The following is a 17,030-nucleotide window of genomic DNA, read 5'->3' as shown; positions in this document are numbered from 1 at the left end:
ATGGACAGATTCCTGGGCTCTTCCTCAGGGATGTTTCACTTAGGGGACTCAGACACTGAGTCAGTGAGTACATTTGCTCACCACTGCATTCTAAACCCTCCTCACCTCCATGTTTGGGAAGGATACAGTCTTGTGCACCCCCATGGGCTCTTCCCTTACCATGAGTACTCATAAATCATCAGTTAGTGTCTGACACTAATTGGCTAGGAGCTGGGCATGTGAGTTCCTTTTTGTTGTTTGAGCTATGTTTCACTCCTTTTTCCAGCTCTGTCATACATTTCCTTTTGGACATTAAATCTAAAGAATTTAATTGTCAGCCTGGACTCTTTCAAAGACTCTTGAATCTCTCTGTGCCTCAGTTTACTTATCTGAAAAGGTATAATATTAATATCCATCCCATGGTCTGTCATGAGCATCACAATGAAGTCATACAGGGAAGGTACTAAGGACAGTACCTGTCACAGAGTTGGCAGGAGCTATAATCATTCATCAGGACCATGTAGCAGGGTCCATGGGTGACTTTGTGTCAGCTCTAGTTTCTGTTCTGTTCTCTTTACACATAGGTTTCTCTACATGCTTTCGGTTACTGGTTTGTTTGTTTGTTTTTTTCCCACAACTCTGAATTACATGTAGTTTTTGTTTGCTATAGTTGTGATCTTTCAACTGACTCCTATTTTGACTTCATGATTCCACTTCCTCTGCTTCTTGGTTCATCCTCCTGAAAGAGATAATCTGTTTATCCTAACTTACTTTACCCTTTGACTCTGCTGTGGATGAACTCCATAGGGACTGGATTATCTCCAGACTAATTAACAATGGTGGGAGTAGAGAAGCCATGTGGCACAAAATCTGGCTGCTTAGGTAGCAGAGGTTTAGGGTGTGGTGATTTCCTTTAGGGAGAGCATGCAGACAAGCAGGCAAGACGATTAACATCTTGTAGTATAAACTTAAGACTATATGTTCACAGCAATTGCATTCAGAATTTCTTTTATGAACTTTTATTTCTTCAAAATGAGGAGGCAATGCCTAAAAGAATATTAGACAAGAACAAGGAACCCAGGAAAGAGAACCCATGTTCTCCCTTTCATTTTCTGTAATACTTTTATAACTCATTTCATCCCCCATAGGCCTCAGTTTACTCATCTGTCAAGAGAATGGAGTGGGGAAGATGAACTCTAAATTCCTTTCCACCTCCAAGATTAAAAAAAAAAAAACCCCAGACAAAAACAGACATGTAGAAGCATGATACTTAAAATTTGACCTTGGGCCAGGAATGCTTAGATAATTTAACTTGATCCATAGCTTAAATCATTAGCAATCTGAAAAACTCCATATGTGTCGATATTTTTGGAGACAATTATCTATACAGTAAGCATATGTTGAATTAGCATATGGTTGCTATTAAAAATACTGTGGAGATGAAATATAAACTTCTATAATCATTGGAAGTAAAAAAACCTCCCAATCACCGACCCAGTCTTCACTTAAACAGGATCAATGACTAAGGCTCCATCTTCCTCCCGTCACTGACACAACACCTCAAGATGCGAGGTCTGGAGGAAAGGTGAGCTGCTTCTAAGTAGATTTGCCTCCTCTCTGAGGTCAGGTGTCGGCTGGTCTTTAATCACTGTTGTCCTATGGCCAGGCTTATTTATAAACAAGTTGGAGACTAAAATGTGAACCACATGTGGATTGCATCCCAAAAGTCTTGTCAGTGCTTGGGCCAAATATTGATTTTATAGGACTAGAACTGTGCAGTAAGAGACATGGGGAAAATAAAGACTGCAGGGACATTTTTTCAATAACCAAGTTAGTAGAACACTGGGTAGATGCTAAAATTATAGGCACTATTTAGAAAGAACTCTAGATTTGCTCAGCTGTGGACATTCTACCTTAAAGACAGACCTTATCCACAGAGTTATTTTTATCAGTAAGGAGTAAATTTAAGCTTTTTCTGTCTCTACTTTTTGCTCCATTTTTTAAGTCCTGTCTTACAGTCTTGGAAATTATCTAGGAAGTTTAGTCTGTCACTGTACCAAACCAATTAGTAATGCTCAGACCCAGGGTGGCCTGACAGAGACCAAGGTTCTTTCCAGTCTGAGTTGTCTCTGGCTGAGACAGACAGGAATACTTGCCCAGGGCGCCTGAAGTGATTGGTCTGCCCCCATTACTCAGGCATACAGTCAAGGTCCTACTCGTCCTGGATACTTGGCAAACCCCTATTCTCTGCCTTCATCCCAGACCCCCAGGTTGCATTTTACTTCAGTGAGTTCCCTTGCTTTTGAGACTGCCCCCAGACCTCCAGTATAAGGCATTCTTACACATATGAAAAGAGTGATGAAGCAGAATCATGCAGAACAATTTGTATTGGTGGATCATCAGACTGACTGAAATTTTGAGATCTGTTTTGTGTTCCTTGCAAATGAATGTGTTCCAACATAGTATCTTTCTGATGACACCATTCAAGTGAACACTCACCAGTGCACATGTGTGCATGTTTTGAAATGGTCGCAGGCCAGGTCTATGTCACAAATGGAAATCTATTGTTACCTACGGCCTCTAGCCTGGTGCTTATTCAAGTGGTGGTCCATGGACCAGTGTTTGTCTACAAATCCTGTTGTCCCAGGTGCTCAGTTGGATAAGAGCAAAAATGGAAAGCCATGATTTAGAAACATTAGGACAATTTCACAGAGTAATTTTGTGTTAGAAATATTATGGCAATTTTACAGAGTGATTTTCTTTGTGTCTATTGAATCTAGGAATTAAAATTAGGAGCTTGTATTTTGTAATACATTGTTTTTTTCTAGTAATTCATTTTTCCTACAATTTATAAAAGTATTGGTCTGCAACAGATTGAAAACAAAAACAAACCAAACCCAGACTGGTTTTTCACCACTGAGAAGCACTGTTCTAGAATTATTTGGGTTTCTCTTTCTAGCTTCCACAAACTGTACAACGTGAACCATCAGGACTTAAAAAGAGAATCTAGCATTCAACACTCTATGGTGTAGACAATCCCCAACACCCACACACCATCCAAGGACAGGGAATTTTCATTGCTCTAGAGTTGATGGATGAGCACTTCTTAGCTATCCAAAGCCTCAAGTGTTGTGGAATCCCCCTCAATACTAAGAGGAGGAAATACTAAAAGACAGGTTATGTCCCTGGGACAATCCAGTTGTATAATAAAGATTACTACATACTCTGTCACCAAGGAATATAATATTGGACTTATAAAAGAAAATTGATGATCATCCGACACATGGCCAAGATTCTAAGACTAGAATTAAAATTATTTTTTCAAATTTGGTTACTGAATAGTTTTCTGAGAAGAAAACCATGACAGTTTGTTCAGTAGTGAAGTCAGTTCAAGTTTTTTAAAACATGGGCTATTTAAAGACGTTGGGACTGTCTATTAACAGACTCAATAAGCCAAAGGGGCAGGGTTTTTTACTTATAAGATTTTCATCATTCACTAGAGGACTGGCTTGTCATAGTTTCCTTCTCAATCCTGCAATCTTGTCTCCTACTTGGCTCCCATTTCAGTCAAGCTATGCTGCCTGCCGTCCACTCCTACATCCCATTCCGCCAATGACCTGGTGCGGGGCCAGTTCCACTAATCACTCCTGCTCTTGAATAGTATTCCATGGAAAGGAGTCCATGCTCTTTAAAGTCCTTTATCATTTTATCAAGGTCCATATTGATATGTTTTGCCACCATTTTTGCTGAAAAAAGTCATAGATGAGAAAAGGAAAGACTTCCAACATACAAAGCATGGCTTCTCTTCAGTAACTGTGAATGATTTTCATTGTCACCTCCTAAATTCTGGCCCTGGCAGTACATGAAGCTCCATTTCACATAGGAGTTGTTGTGAAAATTCTGTAGGAGCTGCTGGACATGATATGAGGAGAGAGATGTGACTGCCTGTGTAACTCTCATATCGATGTCACACCATGAAGAACTTATCAGCCATAAATGAGTCAGTATCTTCTGCTTTCAGGGAAGATTTTTTCCTTTACATTTACTGAACACTTATCATGGGTTTGTCCTGTGCTCTTTTTTTCATCATTGTGACCAAATACCTGAGAAAACCAACTTAAAAGAAGAGAAGATTCATTTTGGCTCACTATTTAAAAGTTTTCAGTCCATCATGGTGGAGTGAGCACCTGACATTATGGTAGACTGGAAGCCGAGAGAGTGCCTGCACTACTGGCTCTCTCTTTCTCTCTTTTATTCCATCCAGGCTCCTAGCCTATGGGATGGTGTCAACCATATTCAGTGGTGGTCTTCCCTCTTAGTTAAGCCTTTCTGGAAATGTCAACACAGATACACCCAGTCTCCTAAGTGTTCTTAGTCCAATCAAAGTGACAATCAAGATTAACCATCAACGATCATTTGGACTGCTATTAATAGAATACCATTAGCTGGGTGCCCTATAAACAACAGAAATTTATTTCTCATAGTTCTGGAGTCTGAGAAGTCCAAGATCAAGGAGCTACATGATTTGGTGTCTGGTGAGGCCCACTTTCTGGTGCATGGGTAGCCATTTCTTATGGTGTCTTCATGTGACAGAAAAACTGAGGAAGTTCTCAGGGGATCTCTTCTACAAAGGTATGAATTGCTCTCATGAGGGTTCTGTCTTCATGACTTAATCACCTACCAAAGACTCTACCTGCACATACTATCGTACTGGGGATCAGGTTTCAACATATGAATTCTGAAGGTACACAAATACTCAGTTTACAGCATTTTTCCCTGGCCCCCCACATTGATTTCCTCCTATACAAAATACATTTGTCCTATCACAGTAGCCCTAATTTCTTAACTTATTCAAACATCAACTTAAAATTTTAAGTTCAAAATCTTATCTAAATCAGATATGGGTGACACTCAAGTTATGACTCATCCTGAGGTGAAAATTCCCTTCCAGATCTGAACCTGTAAACCTGAATGGTTTTATTCTTCCAAAATACAATGATGAGAAGACTAGAATGGCAGGTCCAAAGCAACTTCAAACCCCAGTGGGGCAAATTACATTAGACCTTAAGGTGAGGGACCAATGGGTTGATGATGCAAGTCCCAGCTTGAATACGAGCCTCCCCAAGCTCATGTTAGCTCTCATGTCTGCTACCCTCCCACTCAATGACCCGTCTTCTCTCCCTAGGCTTTCCTAGTTCTTCACAAGGGTATGTATTTCATTATCTGCCAACTTACCTATCAAATTTCCTTAAAGGAGTATAGCATTCTTTTTTGTAAAAAAGGGTAAATATTCCAAAGAATTTGGTGATTTTTTTTTGGTGGTACTAGGATTTGAACTCAGGGCCTCACACATGCTAGTTCAAGTGGTTCTACCACTTGAACCATACCACTAGCCTTTTTTTTTTTTCCCTTCTTAACCTTAGTTATTTTTCAGATAGGGTCTTGTGTTTTTGTCTTGGCTGGCCTGGACCATGAACCTCCCACTATAGCTGGAACCATAGGCATGTACTACCATGCCTGGCTTGTTGGTTAAGATGAGGTCTGACTTGTGGGGGCAATTACTTAGTGCTATTTGTCAATAAGAAACAAATTTGAGGACAACAAAAAATAAAGTCAATTCTGTACCTGTGAGACTTCTGACCTTGCTGTCTGAACCAAATATAAACAATTCAGAAGGAAAATGATAGTATTTTTTGAGTGACTTGCATATGACAAGGATAAAGTCAATTTCTTGGAGTTTACTTTTAGCATTTTTTCTTTTCCACCCAGGAATATCCAATGAGAAAAATACTCAAATTTAGTTGATTGATTTGAAGAAAGCAATTATTTTATTTTTATTTATTTATTTTTTTTTTCATTTTTCTTTTATTATTAATATGTGCATACAAGGCTTGGTTCATTTCTCCCCCCTGCCCCCACCCCCTCCCTTACCACCCACTCCACCCCCTCCCGCTCCCCCCCTCAATACCCAGCAGAAACTATTTTGCCCTTATCTCTAATTTTGTTGTAGAGAGAGTATAAGCAATAATAGGAAGGAACAAGGGGTTTTGCTGGTTGAGATAAGGATAGCTATACAGGGCATTGACTCACATTGATTTCCTGTGAGTGTGTGTTACCTTCTAGGTTAATTCTTTTTGATCTAACCTTTTCTCTAGTACCTGGTCCCCTTTTCCTATTGGCCTCAGTTGCTTTTAAGGTATCTGGAAAGCAATTATTTTAAAACAGTTTCATGTTTTATTTTACACCTGTTATATGATGGGGGATATCAAAAACATCCAATGAAGCCTCTGATCCCACCTCTCAAACGTGGATGGTGACATGTGCCCCACCAAATCTCATGCTCAGGTATTTTACTGCCAGTCTTTGGTGGTTTCCATTAATAACCTGAACTAATAGGGTTGTGGCAGGATTTTGAATATGCTGCTATATATTTTCTCTGGCTACTTTCTGGAGGTTTTCATTACTTCAGGATTCTATCTTTTTGTGAGGTCATCAGGCAAAATTCTTAATTGTTTTATTTTTTCTTTTTGCCAGAACTAGGGTTTGAACTCACTGTGTCCCAGCTTGCTACAGCAGGGGTTCTACCACTTCAGCTATACCTCTAGCCCTGCTGTCTAAATATTAACATTACAAATGGATTTAAGTATTAGTATAAATACTGAAAACTTCTTTAGAATTAAAAACCATCAACCATTCAAAAGACAGCAAGAAAAAACAGCAGTTTCCCAGAATAAAATGCTGAGTGAAATAAGTGCTCATAATCACCTCAATTGTTAAAAGATGGGGACAATTTCTCAGCATTAAACCTGAATGTTCTTAGAAGAAATGAAAACATCCCACATTCACAACTACAGAACAAACATTTGACAAAAACAGCATGTTTCATTGATTCTGGCCCATACATTTAAGCTAATAAGTATGATAACTACCTAGTATATAAGGAGTTGGGATTTCTTAGTGCTTTAAGAAAATACCAGAAATAAACTTCTCTCTTTTCACTCTTCCTGAGAGGAATGTAGAAGGAAGACAGTATTCCATAAAGACAAGGCATTAAGAGAAGTGACTGCCTAAAAAGTATGGAGCACAAAAAGGTACATTTTCTTTCCTTTTTCCCAGGAAGTTTTAAAACTATCTTTTTATTAGTGTATATTAATTGTACAAAATAATGAGTTTTATATTTTGCTTTTGCGATAGGGTCTCGTTAACTTTTCCCTGGCTGGTCTTAAACTCCTGATCCTCCTGAGGCCTCTGTTTCCTGAGTAGCTGGGACTACACACATGTACCACCAGGTCCAGCACATTAAGATCTTTAATCCTTTTTGCATTGGTGTTTTTACAGGGTGAGAGATAGGAATCTAGTTTCAGTCTTCTACATGTGAATATCCAGTTTTCTCAGCACCATTGTTAAATAGGCAGTCTTTTCTCCAATGTATGTTTGACTCCTTTGTTGAGAATCAGATGGCTGTTGAGGCATGAATTTATTTCTGGATTTTCTGTTCTATTCCTTTGGCCTAAGTGTATGTTTTTGTGCCAGTACCATGCAGTTTTTGTTACTATAGCTCTGTATTATAACATCAGATACTGTGATGTCTCCAGCATTCTCCTTTTGCTCAGGATTGCTTTGGCTATTTGGGTCTTTTGTGTTTCCATATGAATTTTATGCTTGATTTTCTATTTCTTTGAAGAATGTCATTGGAATTTTGATGGGCAATACATTGAATCTATATATCACTTTTGATAATATGTCCTTTTTCACAATATTAATTCTGAGAATCAGTGAACAGGGACAGTCTTTCCATCTTCTATTGTCTTCTTCAATTTCTTTTTTCAGAGTTTTACAGTTCTCACTGTATGGTCTTTCAACTCTTTGGTTAAATTTTTTCCTAGTTGGGTTTTTTAGGCTATTGTGGATTGTTTTCCTGATTTCTTTTTTAATATGTTTGTTATTGGTGTTTACAAAATTTATTGATTTTTGTATGTTGATTTTGTATACTGCTACTTTGCTGAAAGTGTTTATCAGATATAAGTGCTTTCTGCTGAAGTCTGTAGAGAGTCTGTTAAGTATACCACCATGTCATCTGCAAATAAGGAAAATCATAAAAAGTCAGAAAATTCTTTCTGATTTGTATCCCTTTTATTTCCTTCTCTTCTATTTCTGCTCTGGATAAGAATTCAAGCATTTTATTGCATAAGAGTAGAGGGAGTGGACACTCTTCTTTCATTCTTGATTTTAGAGACATGCTTTCAGTTTTTCCCCATTCAGCATAACATTGGTTGTAGGTTTGCTGTATATAGCCTTCATTATGTTGAGGTATCCTTTTATTCCTAGTTCCTTCAGAACTTTTACTATGAAGGGATGTTGAATTCTGTTGAGGGCTTTTCTGTATCTAGTGATAAGATTATGTGATTTTTGTCCTTGATTCCACTTATATGCAGTATTATATTTATTGATTTTTTTATATCTTGCATCCTGGAAAGAAAGCAACTTGATCATCATGTAGGATTATTTTTAATGTGTTGCTGAATTCAGTTTCCAATTACTTTATGAGGGTTTTAAAATCTATTCATCAAGGAAATTGGTCTATAGTTTTCTTTTTGTTGTTGTTGGGTCCTCATCTGGGTTTGATATCAAGGTAATACAGGTTTTGTAGAATGAGTTTGGAAGCATTCCCTTCCTTTCTATTTTATGGAATATTTTGAGGAGCATTGGTGTTAGTTCTTTAACAATGTGATAGAGTTCACCAATGACTCCATTGATCCTGGACTTTTCTTTGTTGGAGATTTTTTTTTTATTATTATTACTGGTTCAATCTCATTGCTCATTATAGATCTGTTTAAGTAGATTATATTCTCTTGTTTCAATTTGGGTAAATAGTATGAGTCCAATAATTTATTTCTTCTAGATTTTTCAACTTATTGGAATATAAGTTTTCCAAATATCCCCTAATGATCTTCTGGATTTCATTGGTATCTGTTTTAATATCCCCTTTTTTATCTATGATTTTATTAATTTGAACTTCTCTCTGTGTTGGGTAGTCTGGCTAGGAGTTTATAAATCTTGTTTATCATTTCAAAGAAGTAGCTCTTTGTTTCATTGATCCAAATATAGTTCATTTAGTCTCCAGTTCATTAATTTCTAGCTTATATTTATTATTTCTTTCCTTCTGCCTTTGGGTTTGGCATGTGATTATTTTTCTAAGAGCTTGAGGTGCATTATTAGGTTATTTATTTTAGATCTCTTTTTTGTTTTGTTTTGTTTTAGTAGCCCAGCTGGCCTCAAACTCCCTGACATCTAATCAGCTTTTGGGCCCACAGGCATGAACTACCACATCTCACTGTCTCTGATTTTTTTTTTTTAATGTATTCACTCATAGCTATAAACTTCTCTCTTAGAACTACTTTTGCAGGCTGGGTGTGGTTTCATATGTCCATAATTCCAGCTACTTGGAGGATGGAGATTGGGAGGATCACAGTTGGCGACCAGACTGAGCAAAAATATTAGCAAGACCATATTGTAACAAAATGGCTGGGCATGGTGGCTTATGCCTGTGATCCCAGTTACATAGGTGGCCATAGGTAGGAGGATTGCAAGGCTAGCTCTGGGCAAAAATATGAGACCCTATCTGAAAAATAACCAAAGTAATAAGAGCTGGAAATATGGCTCAAATGGTAGAGAACTTGCCTAGCAAGAGTAAAGACCTTATTCAAACCCTAGTAACCACCACCACCACCAACAACAACAACAACAACAAAAATCCCAAACCTGCTTTCCCTGTATCCTAAATATTCTGATTAGTTGTTTTCATTTTTATTTGATTCTAGGAATTTAAAAAATTTCCTCCATGTTTTCTTCAATAACCCACTGGTCATTCAAAAGTACACACTTCATTCTCCATGTGTTTGCACAGTCTTTATAGTTTCTCTTCCTGTTGATTTTATCCCATTATTATCTGATAATATACAAGAAATTATTTTAATTTTTTTAATATTTGTTAAGACTTAGTTTATAGCCTAAAATATGATCTATTCTGGAGAAAATTCCCTGGCTACTAGAAAAATTATGTTTTGAAGCTATTGGGTGGAATATTCTGTAGATGTCTGTTAAGTGTATATGGTACAGTTGATCTATGGTTCAGTTTAACTCTGAAGTTTCTTTGTGGATTTTTTTGTTGTGATGATCTATCTATTGATGAGAGTGGGGTAATGTAGTCACCCATTATTATTGTATCTGTACCTATCTGTCCCTTTATGTCTGGTAATGTTTGTTTTATAAAATTGGATGTGCTAATGTTTTCATTTTCCATCTGTATATGTCTTTGCCAGTGAAGTGAGTTTCTTACAGGCATCAAAGAGTTGGATCTTATTTTTAATCCATTTAGCCAGTCTGTGTCTTTTAAATAGTGAAGATCATGTATAGTTAAGGTTATTATTGAAAGCTATACACTGTTTCTCCCTTATTCACCTTAGAGGGTTGCTGATTTCTTGGGTTAATAATGTTTGATTCATTCCTAATTTCTCATTTATCTATTTTACTGAGATTTATTCTTTCCCAAGCCTTCATAATTGTGTTCATCTTTCTTTTTCTTCTCTGTGTTGGATTCCTGTAATTATCTTCTAAAATGCTGGCTTAGTGGTCATGAATTGCTTTAATTTGTGCTTATCTGATCAGCACGGGAGTTTTGACCTGCTCCATTTCCGACCTGGGCCAGTTTACTCCTCCTGAGGCAAGCTGGTGGGCCCCTGCTCCCGGGAGGTCACCATATTGATGCCAAACTTAGTGTGGACACCTGATAGGCTTAGTGCACTGCAGCCCAGAACTCCTGGACTCAAGTTATCCTCCTGCCTCAGCCTCCCCAGTAGTTTAAGGACTATAGGTGTGCACAACCGTGGCCAGCTAATTTGTGCTTATCATAAAAGATCCTTATCTCTTTGGTAAATTCCTCATCCAAGTTGCTGAATTTCTCATCTTGAATTGTATTCTTTACTTCATTCATCTGTTTATTTGAATGCTCTTTTGGTCATTTATCATTTTAACAAGTAGACTTTGAATTCTTTCTCAGGCATTTCAACCATTTCAATATCTTTGGACTTGATTATTAAAGAATTATAAACTTTGGCTGGAGTCCTATTCTCTTGCTTTTTCATAGTTCTTAGGTTTCTAAATTGTGATTTGGGTATCTGTTGAGATGGATTTCTCTTCCAATTTTATATGGGGGCTTTTTAGTGAGTAGCTTTCTCTTAAGAGTTTGGTCTCCAGTACCACTCAGAGAAGAGAAAACAAACCACAGCTAGTGATGGGCTGATCAAAATTATATGTCAGCAACTTGGCTGAATTCACTTTAGGAGTGTCCATTCTTTGGGTACTATGAACCATTGCTGACCCCAACAAAATATGTGGGCTGTGGGCTGGGCAGGTTCCCACCGGCTCCAGAACTCCCCCTGTGCCGTCTAGACACTGTAGCAAGGTGTTCCATACTCCCTGACATGTGATTGGTCCTTGTTTTCAAGTCCTTAGAGTAACTCAGCCTCAAACAATAGGCTTTTTCTCATAGGGATGTCTGGCTATATCACTCCAAGTTATGATGAGTGATACAGTTGATTTTTTTTTCTACAGTACTAGTCTACCACACATGCAGAGTTGCTGTCAAACCAAATCCCTGAACTGGATTTAAGTCTTACAAGACCTGTGTGTTTCTCCTGTGACTTGGAGTGCCAGTCTATTATCACCAGCACTGCCTATGAATTCTAGGCTTCCTGGTGGTTGCAGTTTCAGTTTTCCCTCCTCCCCACCCAGAGGAGCTGGGATGGGAGTTGTGGACTGTTTACTTTTCTCTGTATTGTCTTTCTGTTTCATGTTTGTCTAGTTTAAACCACTTGAAACCACTGACTATTTACTTAGTCCTACACAAGTGTCCAATGGTAAATGACTTCTTTAAAGTCAGCAGGCTGAAAATTCTGCCCTTGGATCACACTAAATGTGCCATTTTCTGCATGTGTGCCATGAAGTTTATGCATACACAGAACACCAATTATTTTGCTTTTTCTTATCTCCAATTATCTTTCCTCATGTCTTAGATCACCCTATTTCTTTATCCCATAAATATCCCTAAAACCTATTCATTCTATGGGAATTGGATTTGGGACTTTCTTTCTTATCTCTAAGCTTGACTGCCTCCTGAATAAACCCTTCTCTTTTGCAAAACTTCTTTCTGGTGATTGTTATACTGCTTGATGTATAAAATGGACATGATCCAGTAACACAAGATAGTTATATAATACATACTGTTTGGCAGTATGCTTTTTAAAAAAAATCTCTCATCAGTATTTCATGAATAACATTCCATATGATTTAAACCAACCTTGTTCTTTCTAAGGTTGGGTAGTATTCCATTTTGTATCATATTTAGGACTTTCTTTTTTTAATAAATTTTTTATTAGGATAACAATTTTTTATTAAGAATTAATAATTTTTATTAGGATAATATTCATTATATGGGGGACTCATAGTAATAATTCTAATTAGTTTTATATTGTACATTATTTACATTGCCCCCATTATCTCTCTCTATCAGCCCCCTCCCCACCCCACTTAAGCAATTGCAAGAGGTTTTTTTAGTTCTGTTTCATATAGGTGTATGAAGTCCATCTACAATATACTGCCACCTTAATCTTCCTTCATCCTCCCTCTCCCCTCCGACTAGTACACACCATGCCTATTTTACAGTCCTGGTTTTCATTATTAATGTTTGAGTTGACATTCAATTATTAATGTTTGAGTTGATACTCATTGAATGCCCACTGTGAATGTGCTTTACTTTAGTCTGTTCAATCCCTTGAATATTCTTCCTTACTCCTTTACCTCCCACCCATTTTTCAACAGTTTTCAATACACATCCTCATATCCTCTACTTTCCCATCTTATGTTATGCAATATTACTGATGCTCTCTCTATCTTTCTTTTCCTTTCTCTCTTTCTCCAAGTTCCATAGAGTAGTTCCACTGTTACAAATATGTTTTACAATTGAGTTTGTATATGATCATGCTTGTTTTTGTATATATGTTTATCTTTGCATCTATCTTCCATGTATGAGAGAAAACATGTGTCTTTTGTGTTTCTGATCCTAACTTCACTTAACATGATATCCTCCAATTGCATCCATTTACCTTCAAACCCCATGTCATTATTCCTTGTGGCTGAATAATAGTCCATTGTATAAATATACCACAATTTCATGATCCATTCGTCAGTTGTAAGGCATCTGGTTTGTTTCCAGAGCTTGGGTATTGTGAACAGTGCTGTGATGAACATCGGCGTACAGGTGTCTTTACTGTATCCAGTCTTATGTTCTTTTGGATAGATGTCCAGGAGTGGTATCACTAGGTCATATGGCATTTCTATCTCTAGTTTTATTGAGGAATCTCCATACTCTTTCCATAGTGGTTGTACAAATTTGCACTCCCACCAGCAGTGTATAAGTGTTCCTATTTCATCACATCTTTGCCAGCATTTGTTGTTGTTATTACCCTTGATTATGCCCATTCTAACTGGGGTGAGATGAAACCTAAGTGTTGTTTTGATTTGCATATCTCTTATAACCAGGGAAGAGAACAGTTCTTCATGTATTTTCTGGCTATTTATGCCTATTCCTTTGAGAATTCCCTGCTTAATTCATGTGCCCATTTCTTCATTGAAGTGTTGATTCTTTGGAAGCTGAGTTTTTTGAATTCCCTATAGATTCTGGATATCAGTCCCTTGTCAGATGAGTAGCTGGCAAAGATTTTCTCCCATTCTGTGGGCTGTCTCTTGAGTCTGGTGACAGTTTTCTTTGCTGTGCAGAATCTCTTTAGTTTGATCAGTACATCATGAATAACATTCCATGTGATTTAAATCAACCTTATTCCTTTAAGGTTGGGTAGTATTCCATTGTGTATCATATTTAGGAGTTTCTGGTATACTTTTACTATTCCCTCCAATTTCTCACTATTGTAATGATGCAATGAGCATCTTTTATAGGAAGTTCTGGATTGCATGTAGACACCCCAAGCAAGTAGTAGTGGAATTGGCCTCTTCTCCATTTTATGGGAAACACCTCATGGCACCAAATGCCATAGTAACAGAGTTCAGAAGGAAACTGTTACTGAGAAAAGACTGGGGACTATCTTTCAATCTGTAGGGTGACAGTGGAAGAGCTTTCACCTATATACTTTCTGATAATCAGTTCATGTCTATACACCTGCTACTTAATTTGTGGAGCTCCAGCCTGCTTTATGCACAGGTCAGTGCCTTGCACATGCTGTCAAAGCTTCTGGGGTAAAATGTTACCAAGGAGCATGCTTTTGGAAATAAAAACAGGATATCTGGCATTTTGTTTTTGGGTTGTGACTCAGTGTCTTACTTTTTCCATCAATAAAATTGGCTTGATAATGCCTTATGCACTTTCTGGGTAAAGATCATATGAGTTTGTAGGTATGAATGCAGTTGTGGAGCAAACCGGATTCCAAATGTAAGGCTTTGTTCATGAAGAAGGCTCTCCTCCAGATTTTTGTAAACCTCTTAGGCAAACAAACTCATGCATTGCCAACAACTCAAAAGAGAAAGCGAGTTGAAATTAGATAGTGGTGATGTCTGTACAAACTTATAAATATTCTGAAAATCACTGATGGAATAATGAAAGGAAGGAAGGAAGAGAGGGAGGAATGGAGGGAGGAAGGGAAGGGAAAAGAAAGGAAGGAGGGAGGACAGAGAGAATGTAAGATTGGTCAATGACATAGATCCACACATTCAGTCTCCCTTCAAGAGACACTATGTGGAGAAACTTGAAGGCTTTCCTTGATGTCAACCTCAAAAGTTAAGTGAAGTGCTACTGCCTGAGAAAGACATTCCATTATGTCTGGTGTTTCCATACTTACCATTACCTTCCTGGGTCTATTTGCATTTTCAGTCCAAAACCCTGTTTTGGACTAATGAGGCCCACAAGTTCCCTAGCCAAATGTTTATTGGCTTCTAGCTTAACATAAGCTCATATCTAATCAGTGTAGACGTTGAAACAAGTTCCATGCTGGCAAATTCCCAAAGCAAAAGGAGGTAAACGAGAACAACATGAATGAGACAAACAAGGGAACAACCATGGGGGAACAGCTTAATCAACACTTAGAGAAACATGGCTGCCTCCTGCTGAGCTGGAAATAAATCTGTTTTGTGGATGTCCTGATGCCTTTAACCATACCCTCTCTCTCTAGTAGAAAGCCTTTTTCCCTTTCACACTATTCCTGCAGGAGGTATGAAACTCCTCTAACAAGAGGAGTTGAAAAAAACCTCAGATCCAGGTTTATAAATGAATTTTTGATTCACAAAGGACAGGAGCAGACACTAGTGGTGCCTTACCTGTCACCCCTTGATGCTAACCACAAATCCCTAACTTTCTGTCTGAGGATTTTGTCAGATGAGGTGAGCATGATAGACTGGTCTGCTAGAGATTTACTTAAAGAAGCTGCTCTCATCCAGGGACTCAGTTGATAGCTAATTTGATGGCAAAACAGTCAAATACTGAATTGATTTGTATAAGTAAGTAACTCAGCACCATCCTAACTCTATGGTTGGGATAACTCAGAGGCCTGTTCTGCATCATTCCATGACTTCTTACACTCTACAAGTTCTCTCCTGGAACAGTAGATGGTTTGATAAGGTAACCTTGATTGGCTTTCTTCCTTTCCCTATTCACTTCCCCATTTCTCTCCTGCAGATTCCTGGATTACTACCTGCATTAGAATTTTCTTGTCTGAGTCTTCTTCAGGAGAAACTCAAACCAAGACAAGGATGACTCACACTCTCTGGATGAAAAAGGAAATAATCAATAAGAAAACAAGCTTTTGACACTTCTCATTGTTACTCCTGTAGACTTTGGATTTCCTTCATCTCTTCAGAACTTCTCCATTGACTAATTTTCCAAGGTCCCAAGGTTTTACTGACCACCTGCAAACTAAGTGGCCTCTCTCATAGGTAGATAGTAGCATTTACTGTTTCTCTGTGAATATTACTTTCTAAAAAGTTAAATATGGAAAGACATACAATGTTAGCATTGGGATTGAAGTAGCTGAGACCTGTAAGGCCTTGGAGTCTTATAAAGATACTTGTCTCATGCTCTTTGATCCCAAAAACCTGCTTCCCTGGTTCTTACATAGTCTCTCCCTTCACTCTTCCCTGCATAGGTGCCACCTTCACTTTTGGCTTTCTTCCAATGTTGTCCTCTTCCAGTGACTTTTATCCCCATCTTCTAAGACTAAGAATACTGAGACAACTCCTAAAGAAAATGACCACTAGACTCTTCCTCTAATGACATGCTGTAATACACCACTCCTTGCTCACACAAACAAGCCTTTTATGGGGGAGGGGTTGGTCATGAGCTGAACAATTTTTCCTACTTTATGTATCTTATGTCTACCACACTTTTTTTTGCCTGTATCAGAAACAGTTCCTCTGTTTCTCACCTTTCAAGAAAATCCCTACTAAATACAGTGTCATGGCCAAAGACATAGTCAGCCATAAAATCACCATTCCAGCACACCAACTCCATCCTGATGACACTGGTGCAGAAAGGGATATAGTGCTTATTTTCCTCCTTCTCAGTCTGGTGTCCTCCCCCCTGGAGCACTACCAACTTCCTTTGCCAAGCACCATTCCCAGGACCACCCTCTACCCTAACACACACAGGCAATTCACTGTCCTGGGGAAGATGAATCAGGACTGAAGAGTTTAGACATAATAATATTTAGGTTTTCTTTTGATTATATAGAACATGAAGAACTCTTGGGAAGAGTGATGCAATGCACTACTCAAGTGTGTCAATCTGCATGAAGCATTTAAAGCCTGCATTTTTTTATCTAAACAGGGTCACAGTCCCTTCTAGTTATTCTAGCAAATGTTGTTTATATCAATATTTAAATATGCTATTTCCCCCAAATGAACCACAACAGCCTCACTCAAAGTTATTTTATTATGATGAACAGATATTTGGACAATTTAAAACTATACTCCACTTGCTATATAAACAA

General features: G+C 38.0%; 1 protein-coding gene and 1 long non-coding RNA gene across 9 annotated transcripts in view; one reads left to right on the top strand and one right to left on the bottom strand.

Annotated features, from left to right (window-relative positions):
* The window catches only part of LOC141415648 (uncharacterized), a 39,855-nt gene extending 23,779 nt beyond the window's left edge, over positions 1 to 16,076 (top strand). Inside the window, exon 3 of the long non-coding RNA XR_012440632.1 lies at positions 15,722 to 16,076. This is a non-coding gene — a long non-coding RNA (uncharacterized lncRNA). The remainder of the gene's footprint in view (positions 1 to 15,721) is intronic.
* Nfib (nuclear factor I B) overlaps positions 1 to 17,030 on the bottom strand; it is a 442,869-nt gene that overhangs the window by 381,696 nt on the left and 44,143 nt on the right. The window lies entirely within an intron of this gene.

Source organism: Castor canadensis, chromosome 13 (assembly GCF_047511655.1).
Source record: "Castor canadensis chromosome 13, mCasCan1.hap1v2, whole genome shotgun sequence".
Taxonomy (NCBI): Eukaryota; Metazoa; Chordata; class Mammalia; order Rodentia; family Castoridae; genus Castor; species Castor canadensis.
The sequence above is the reverse complement of the archived record's forward strand: the minus strand, read 5'-3'. Positions and strand labels throughout refer to the sequence as shown.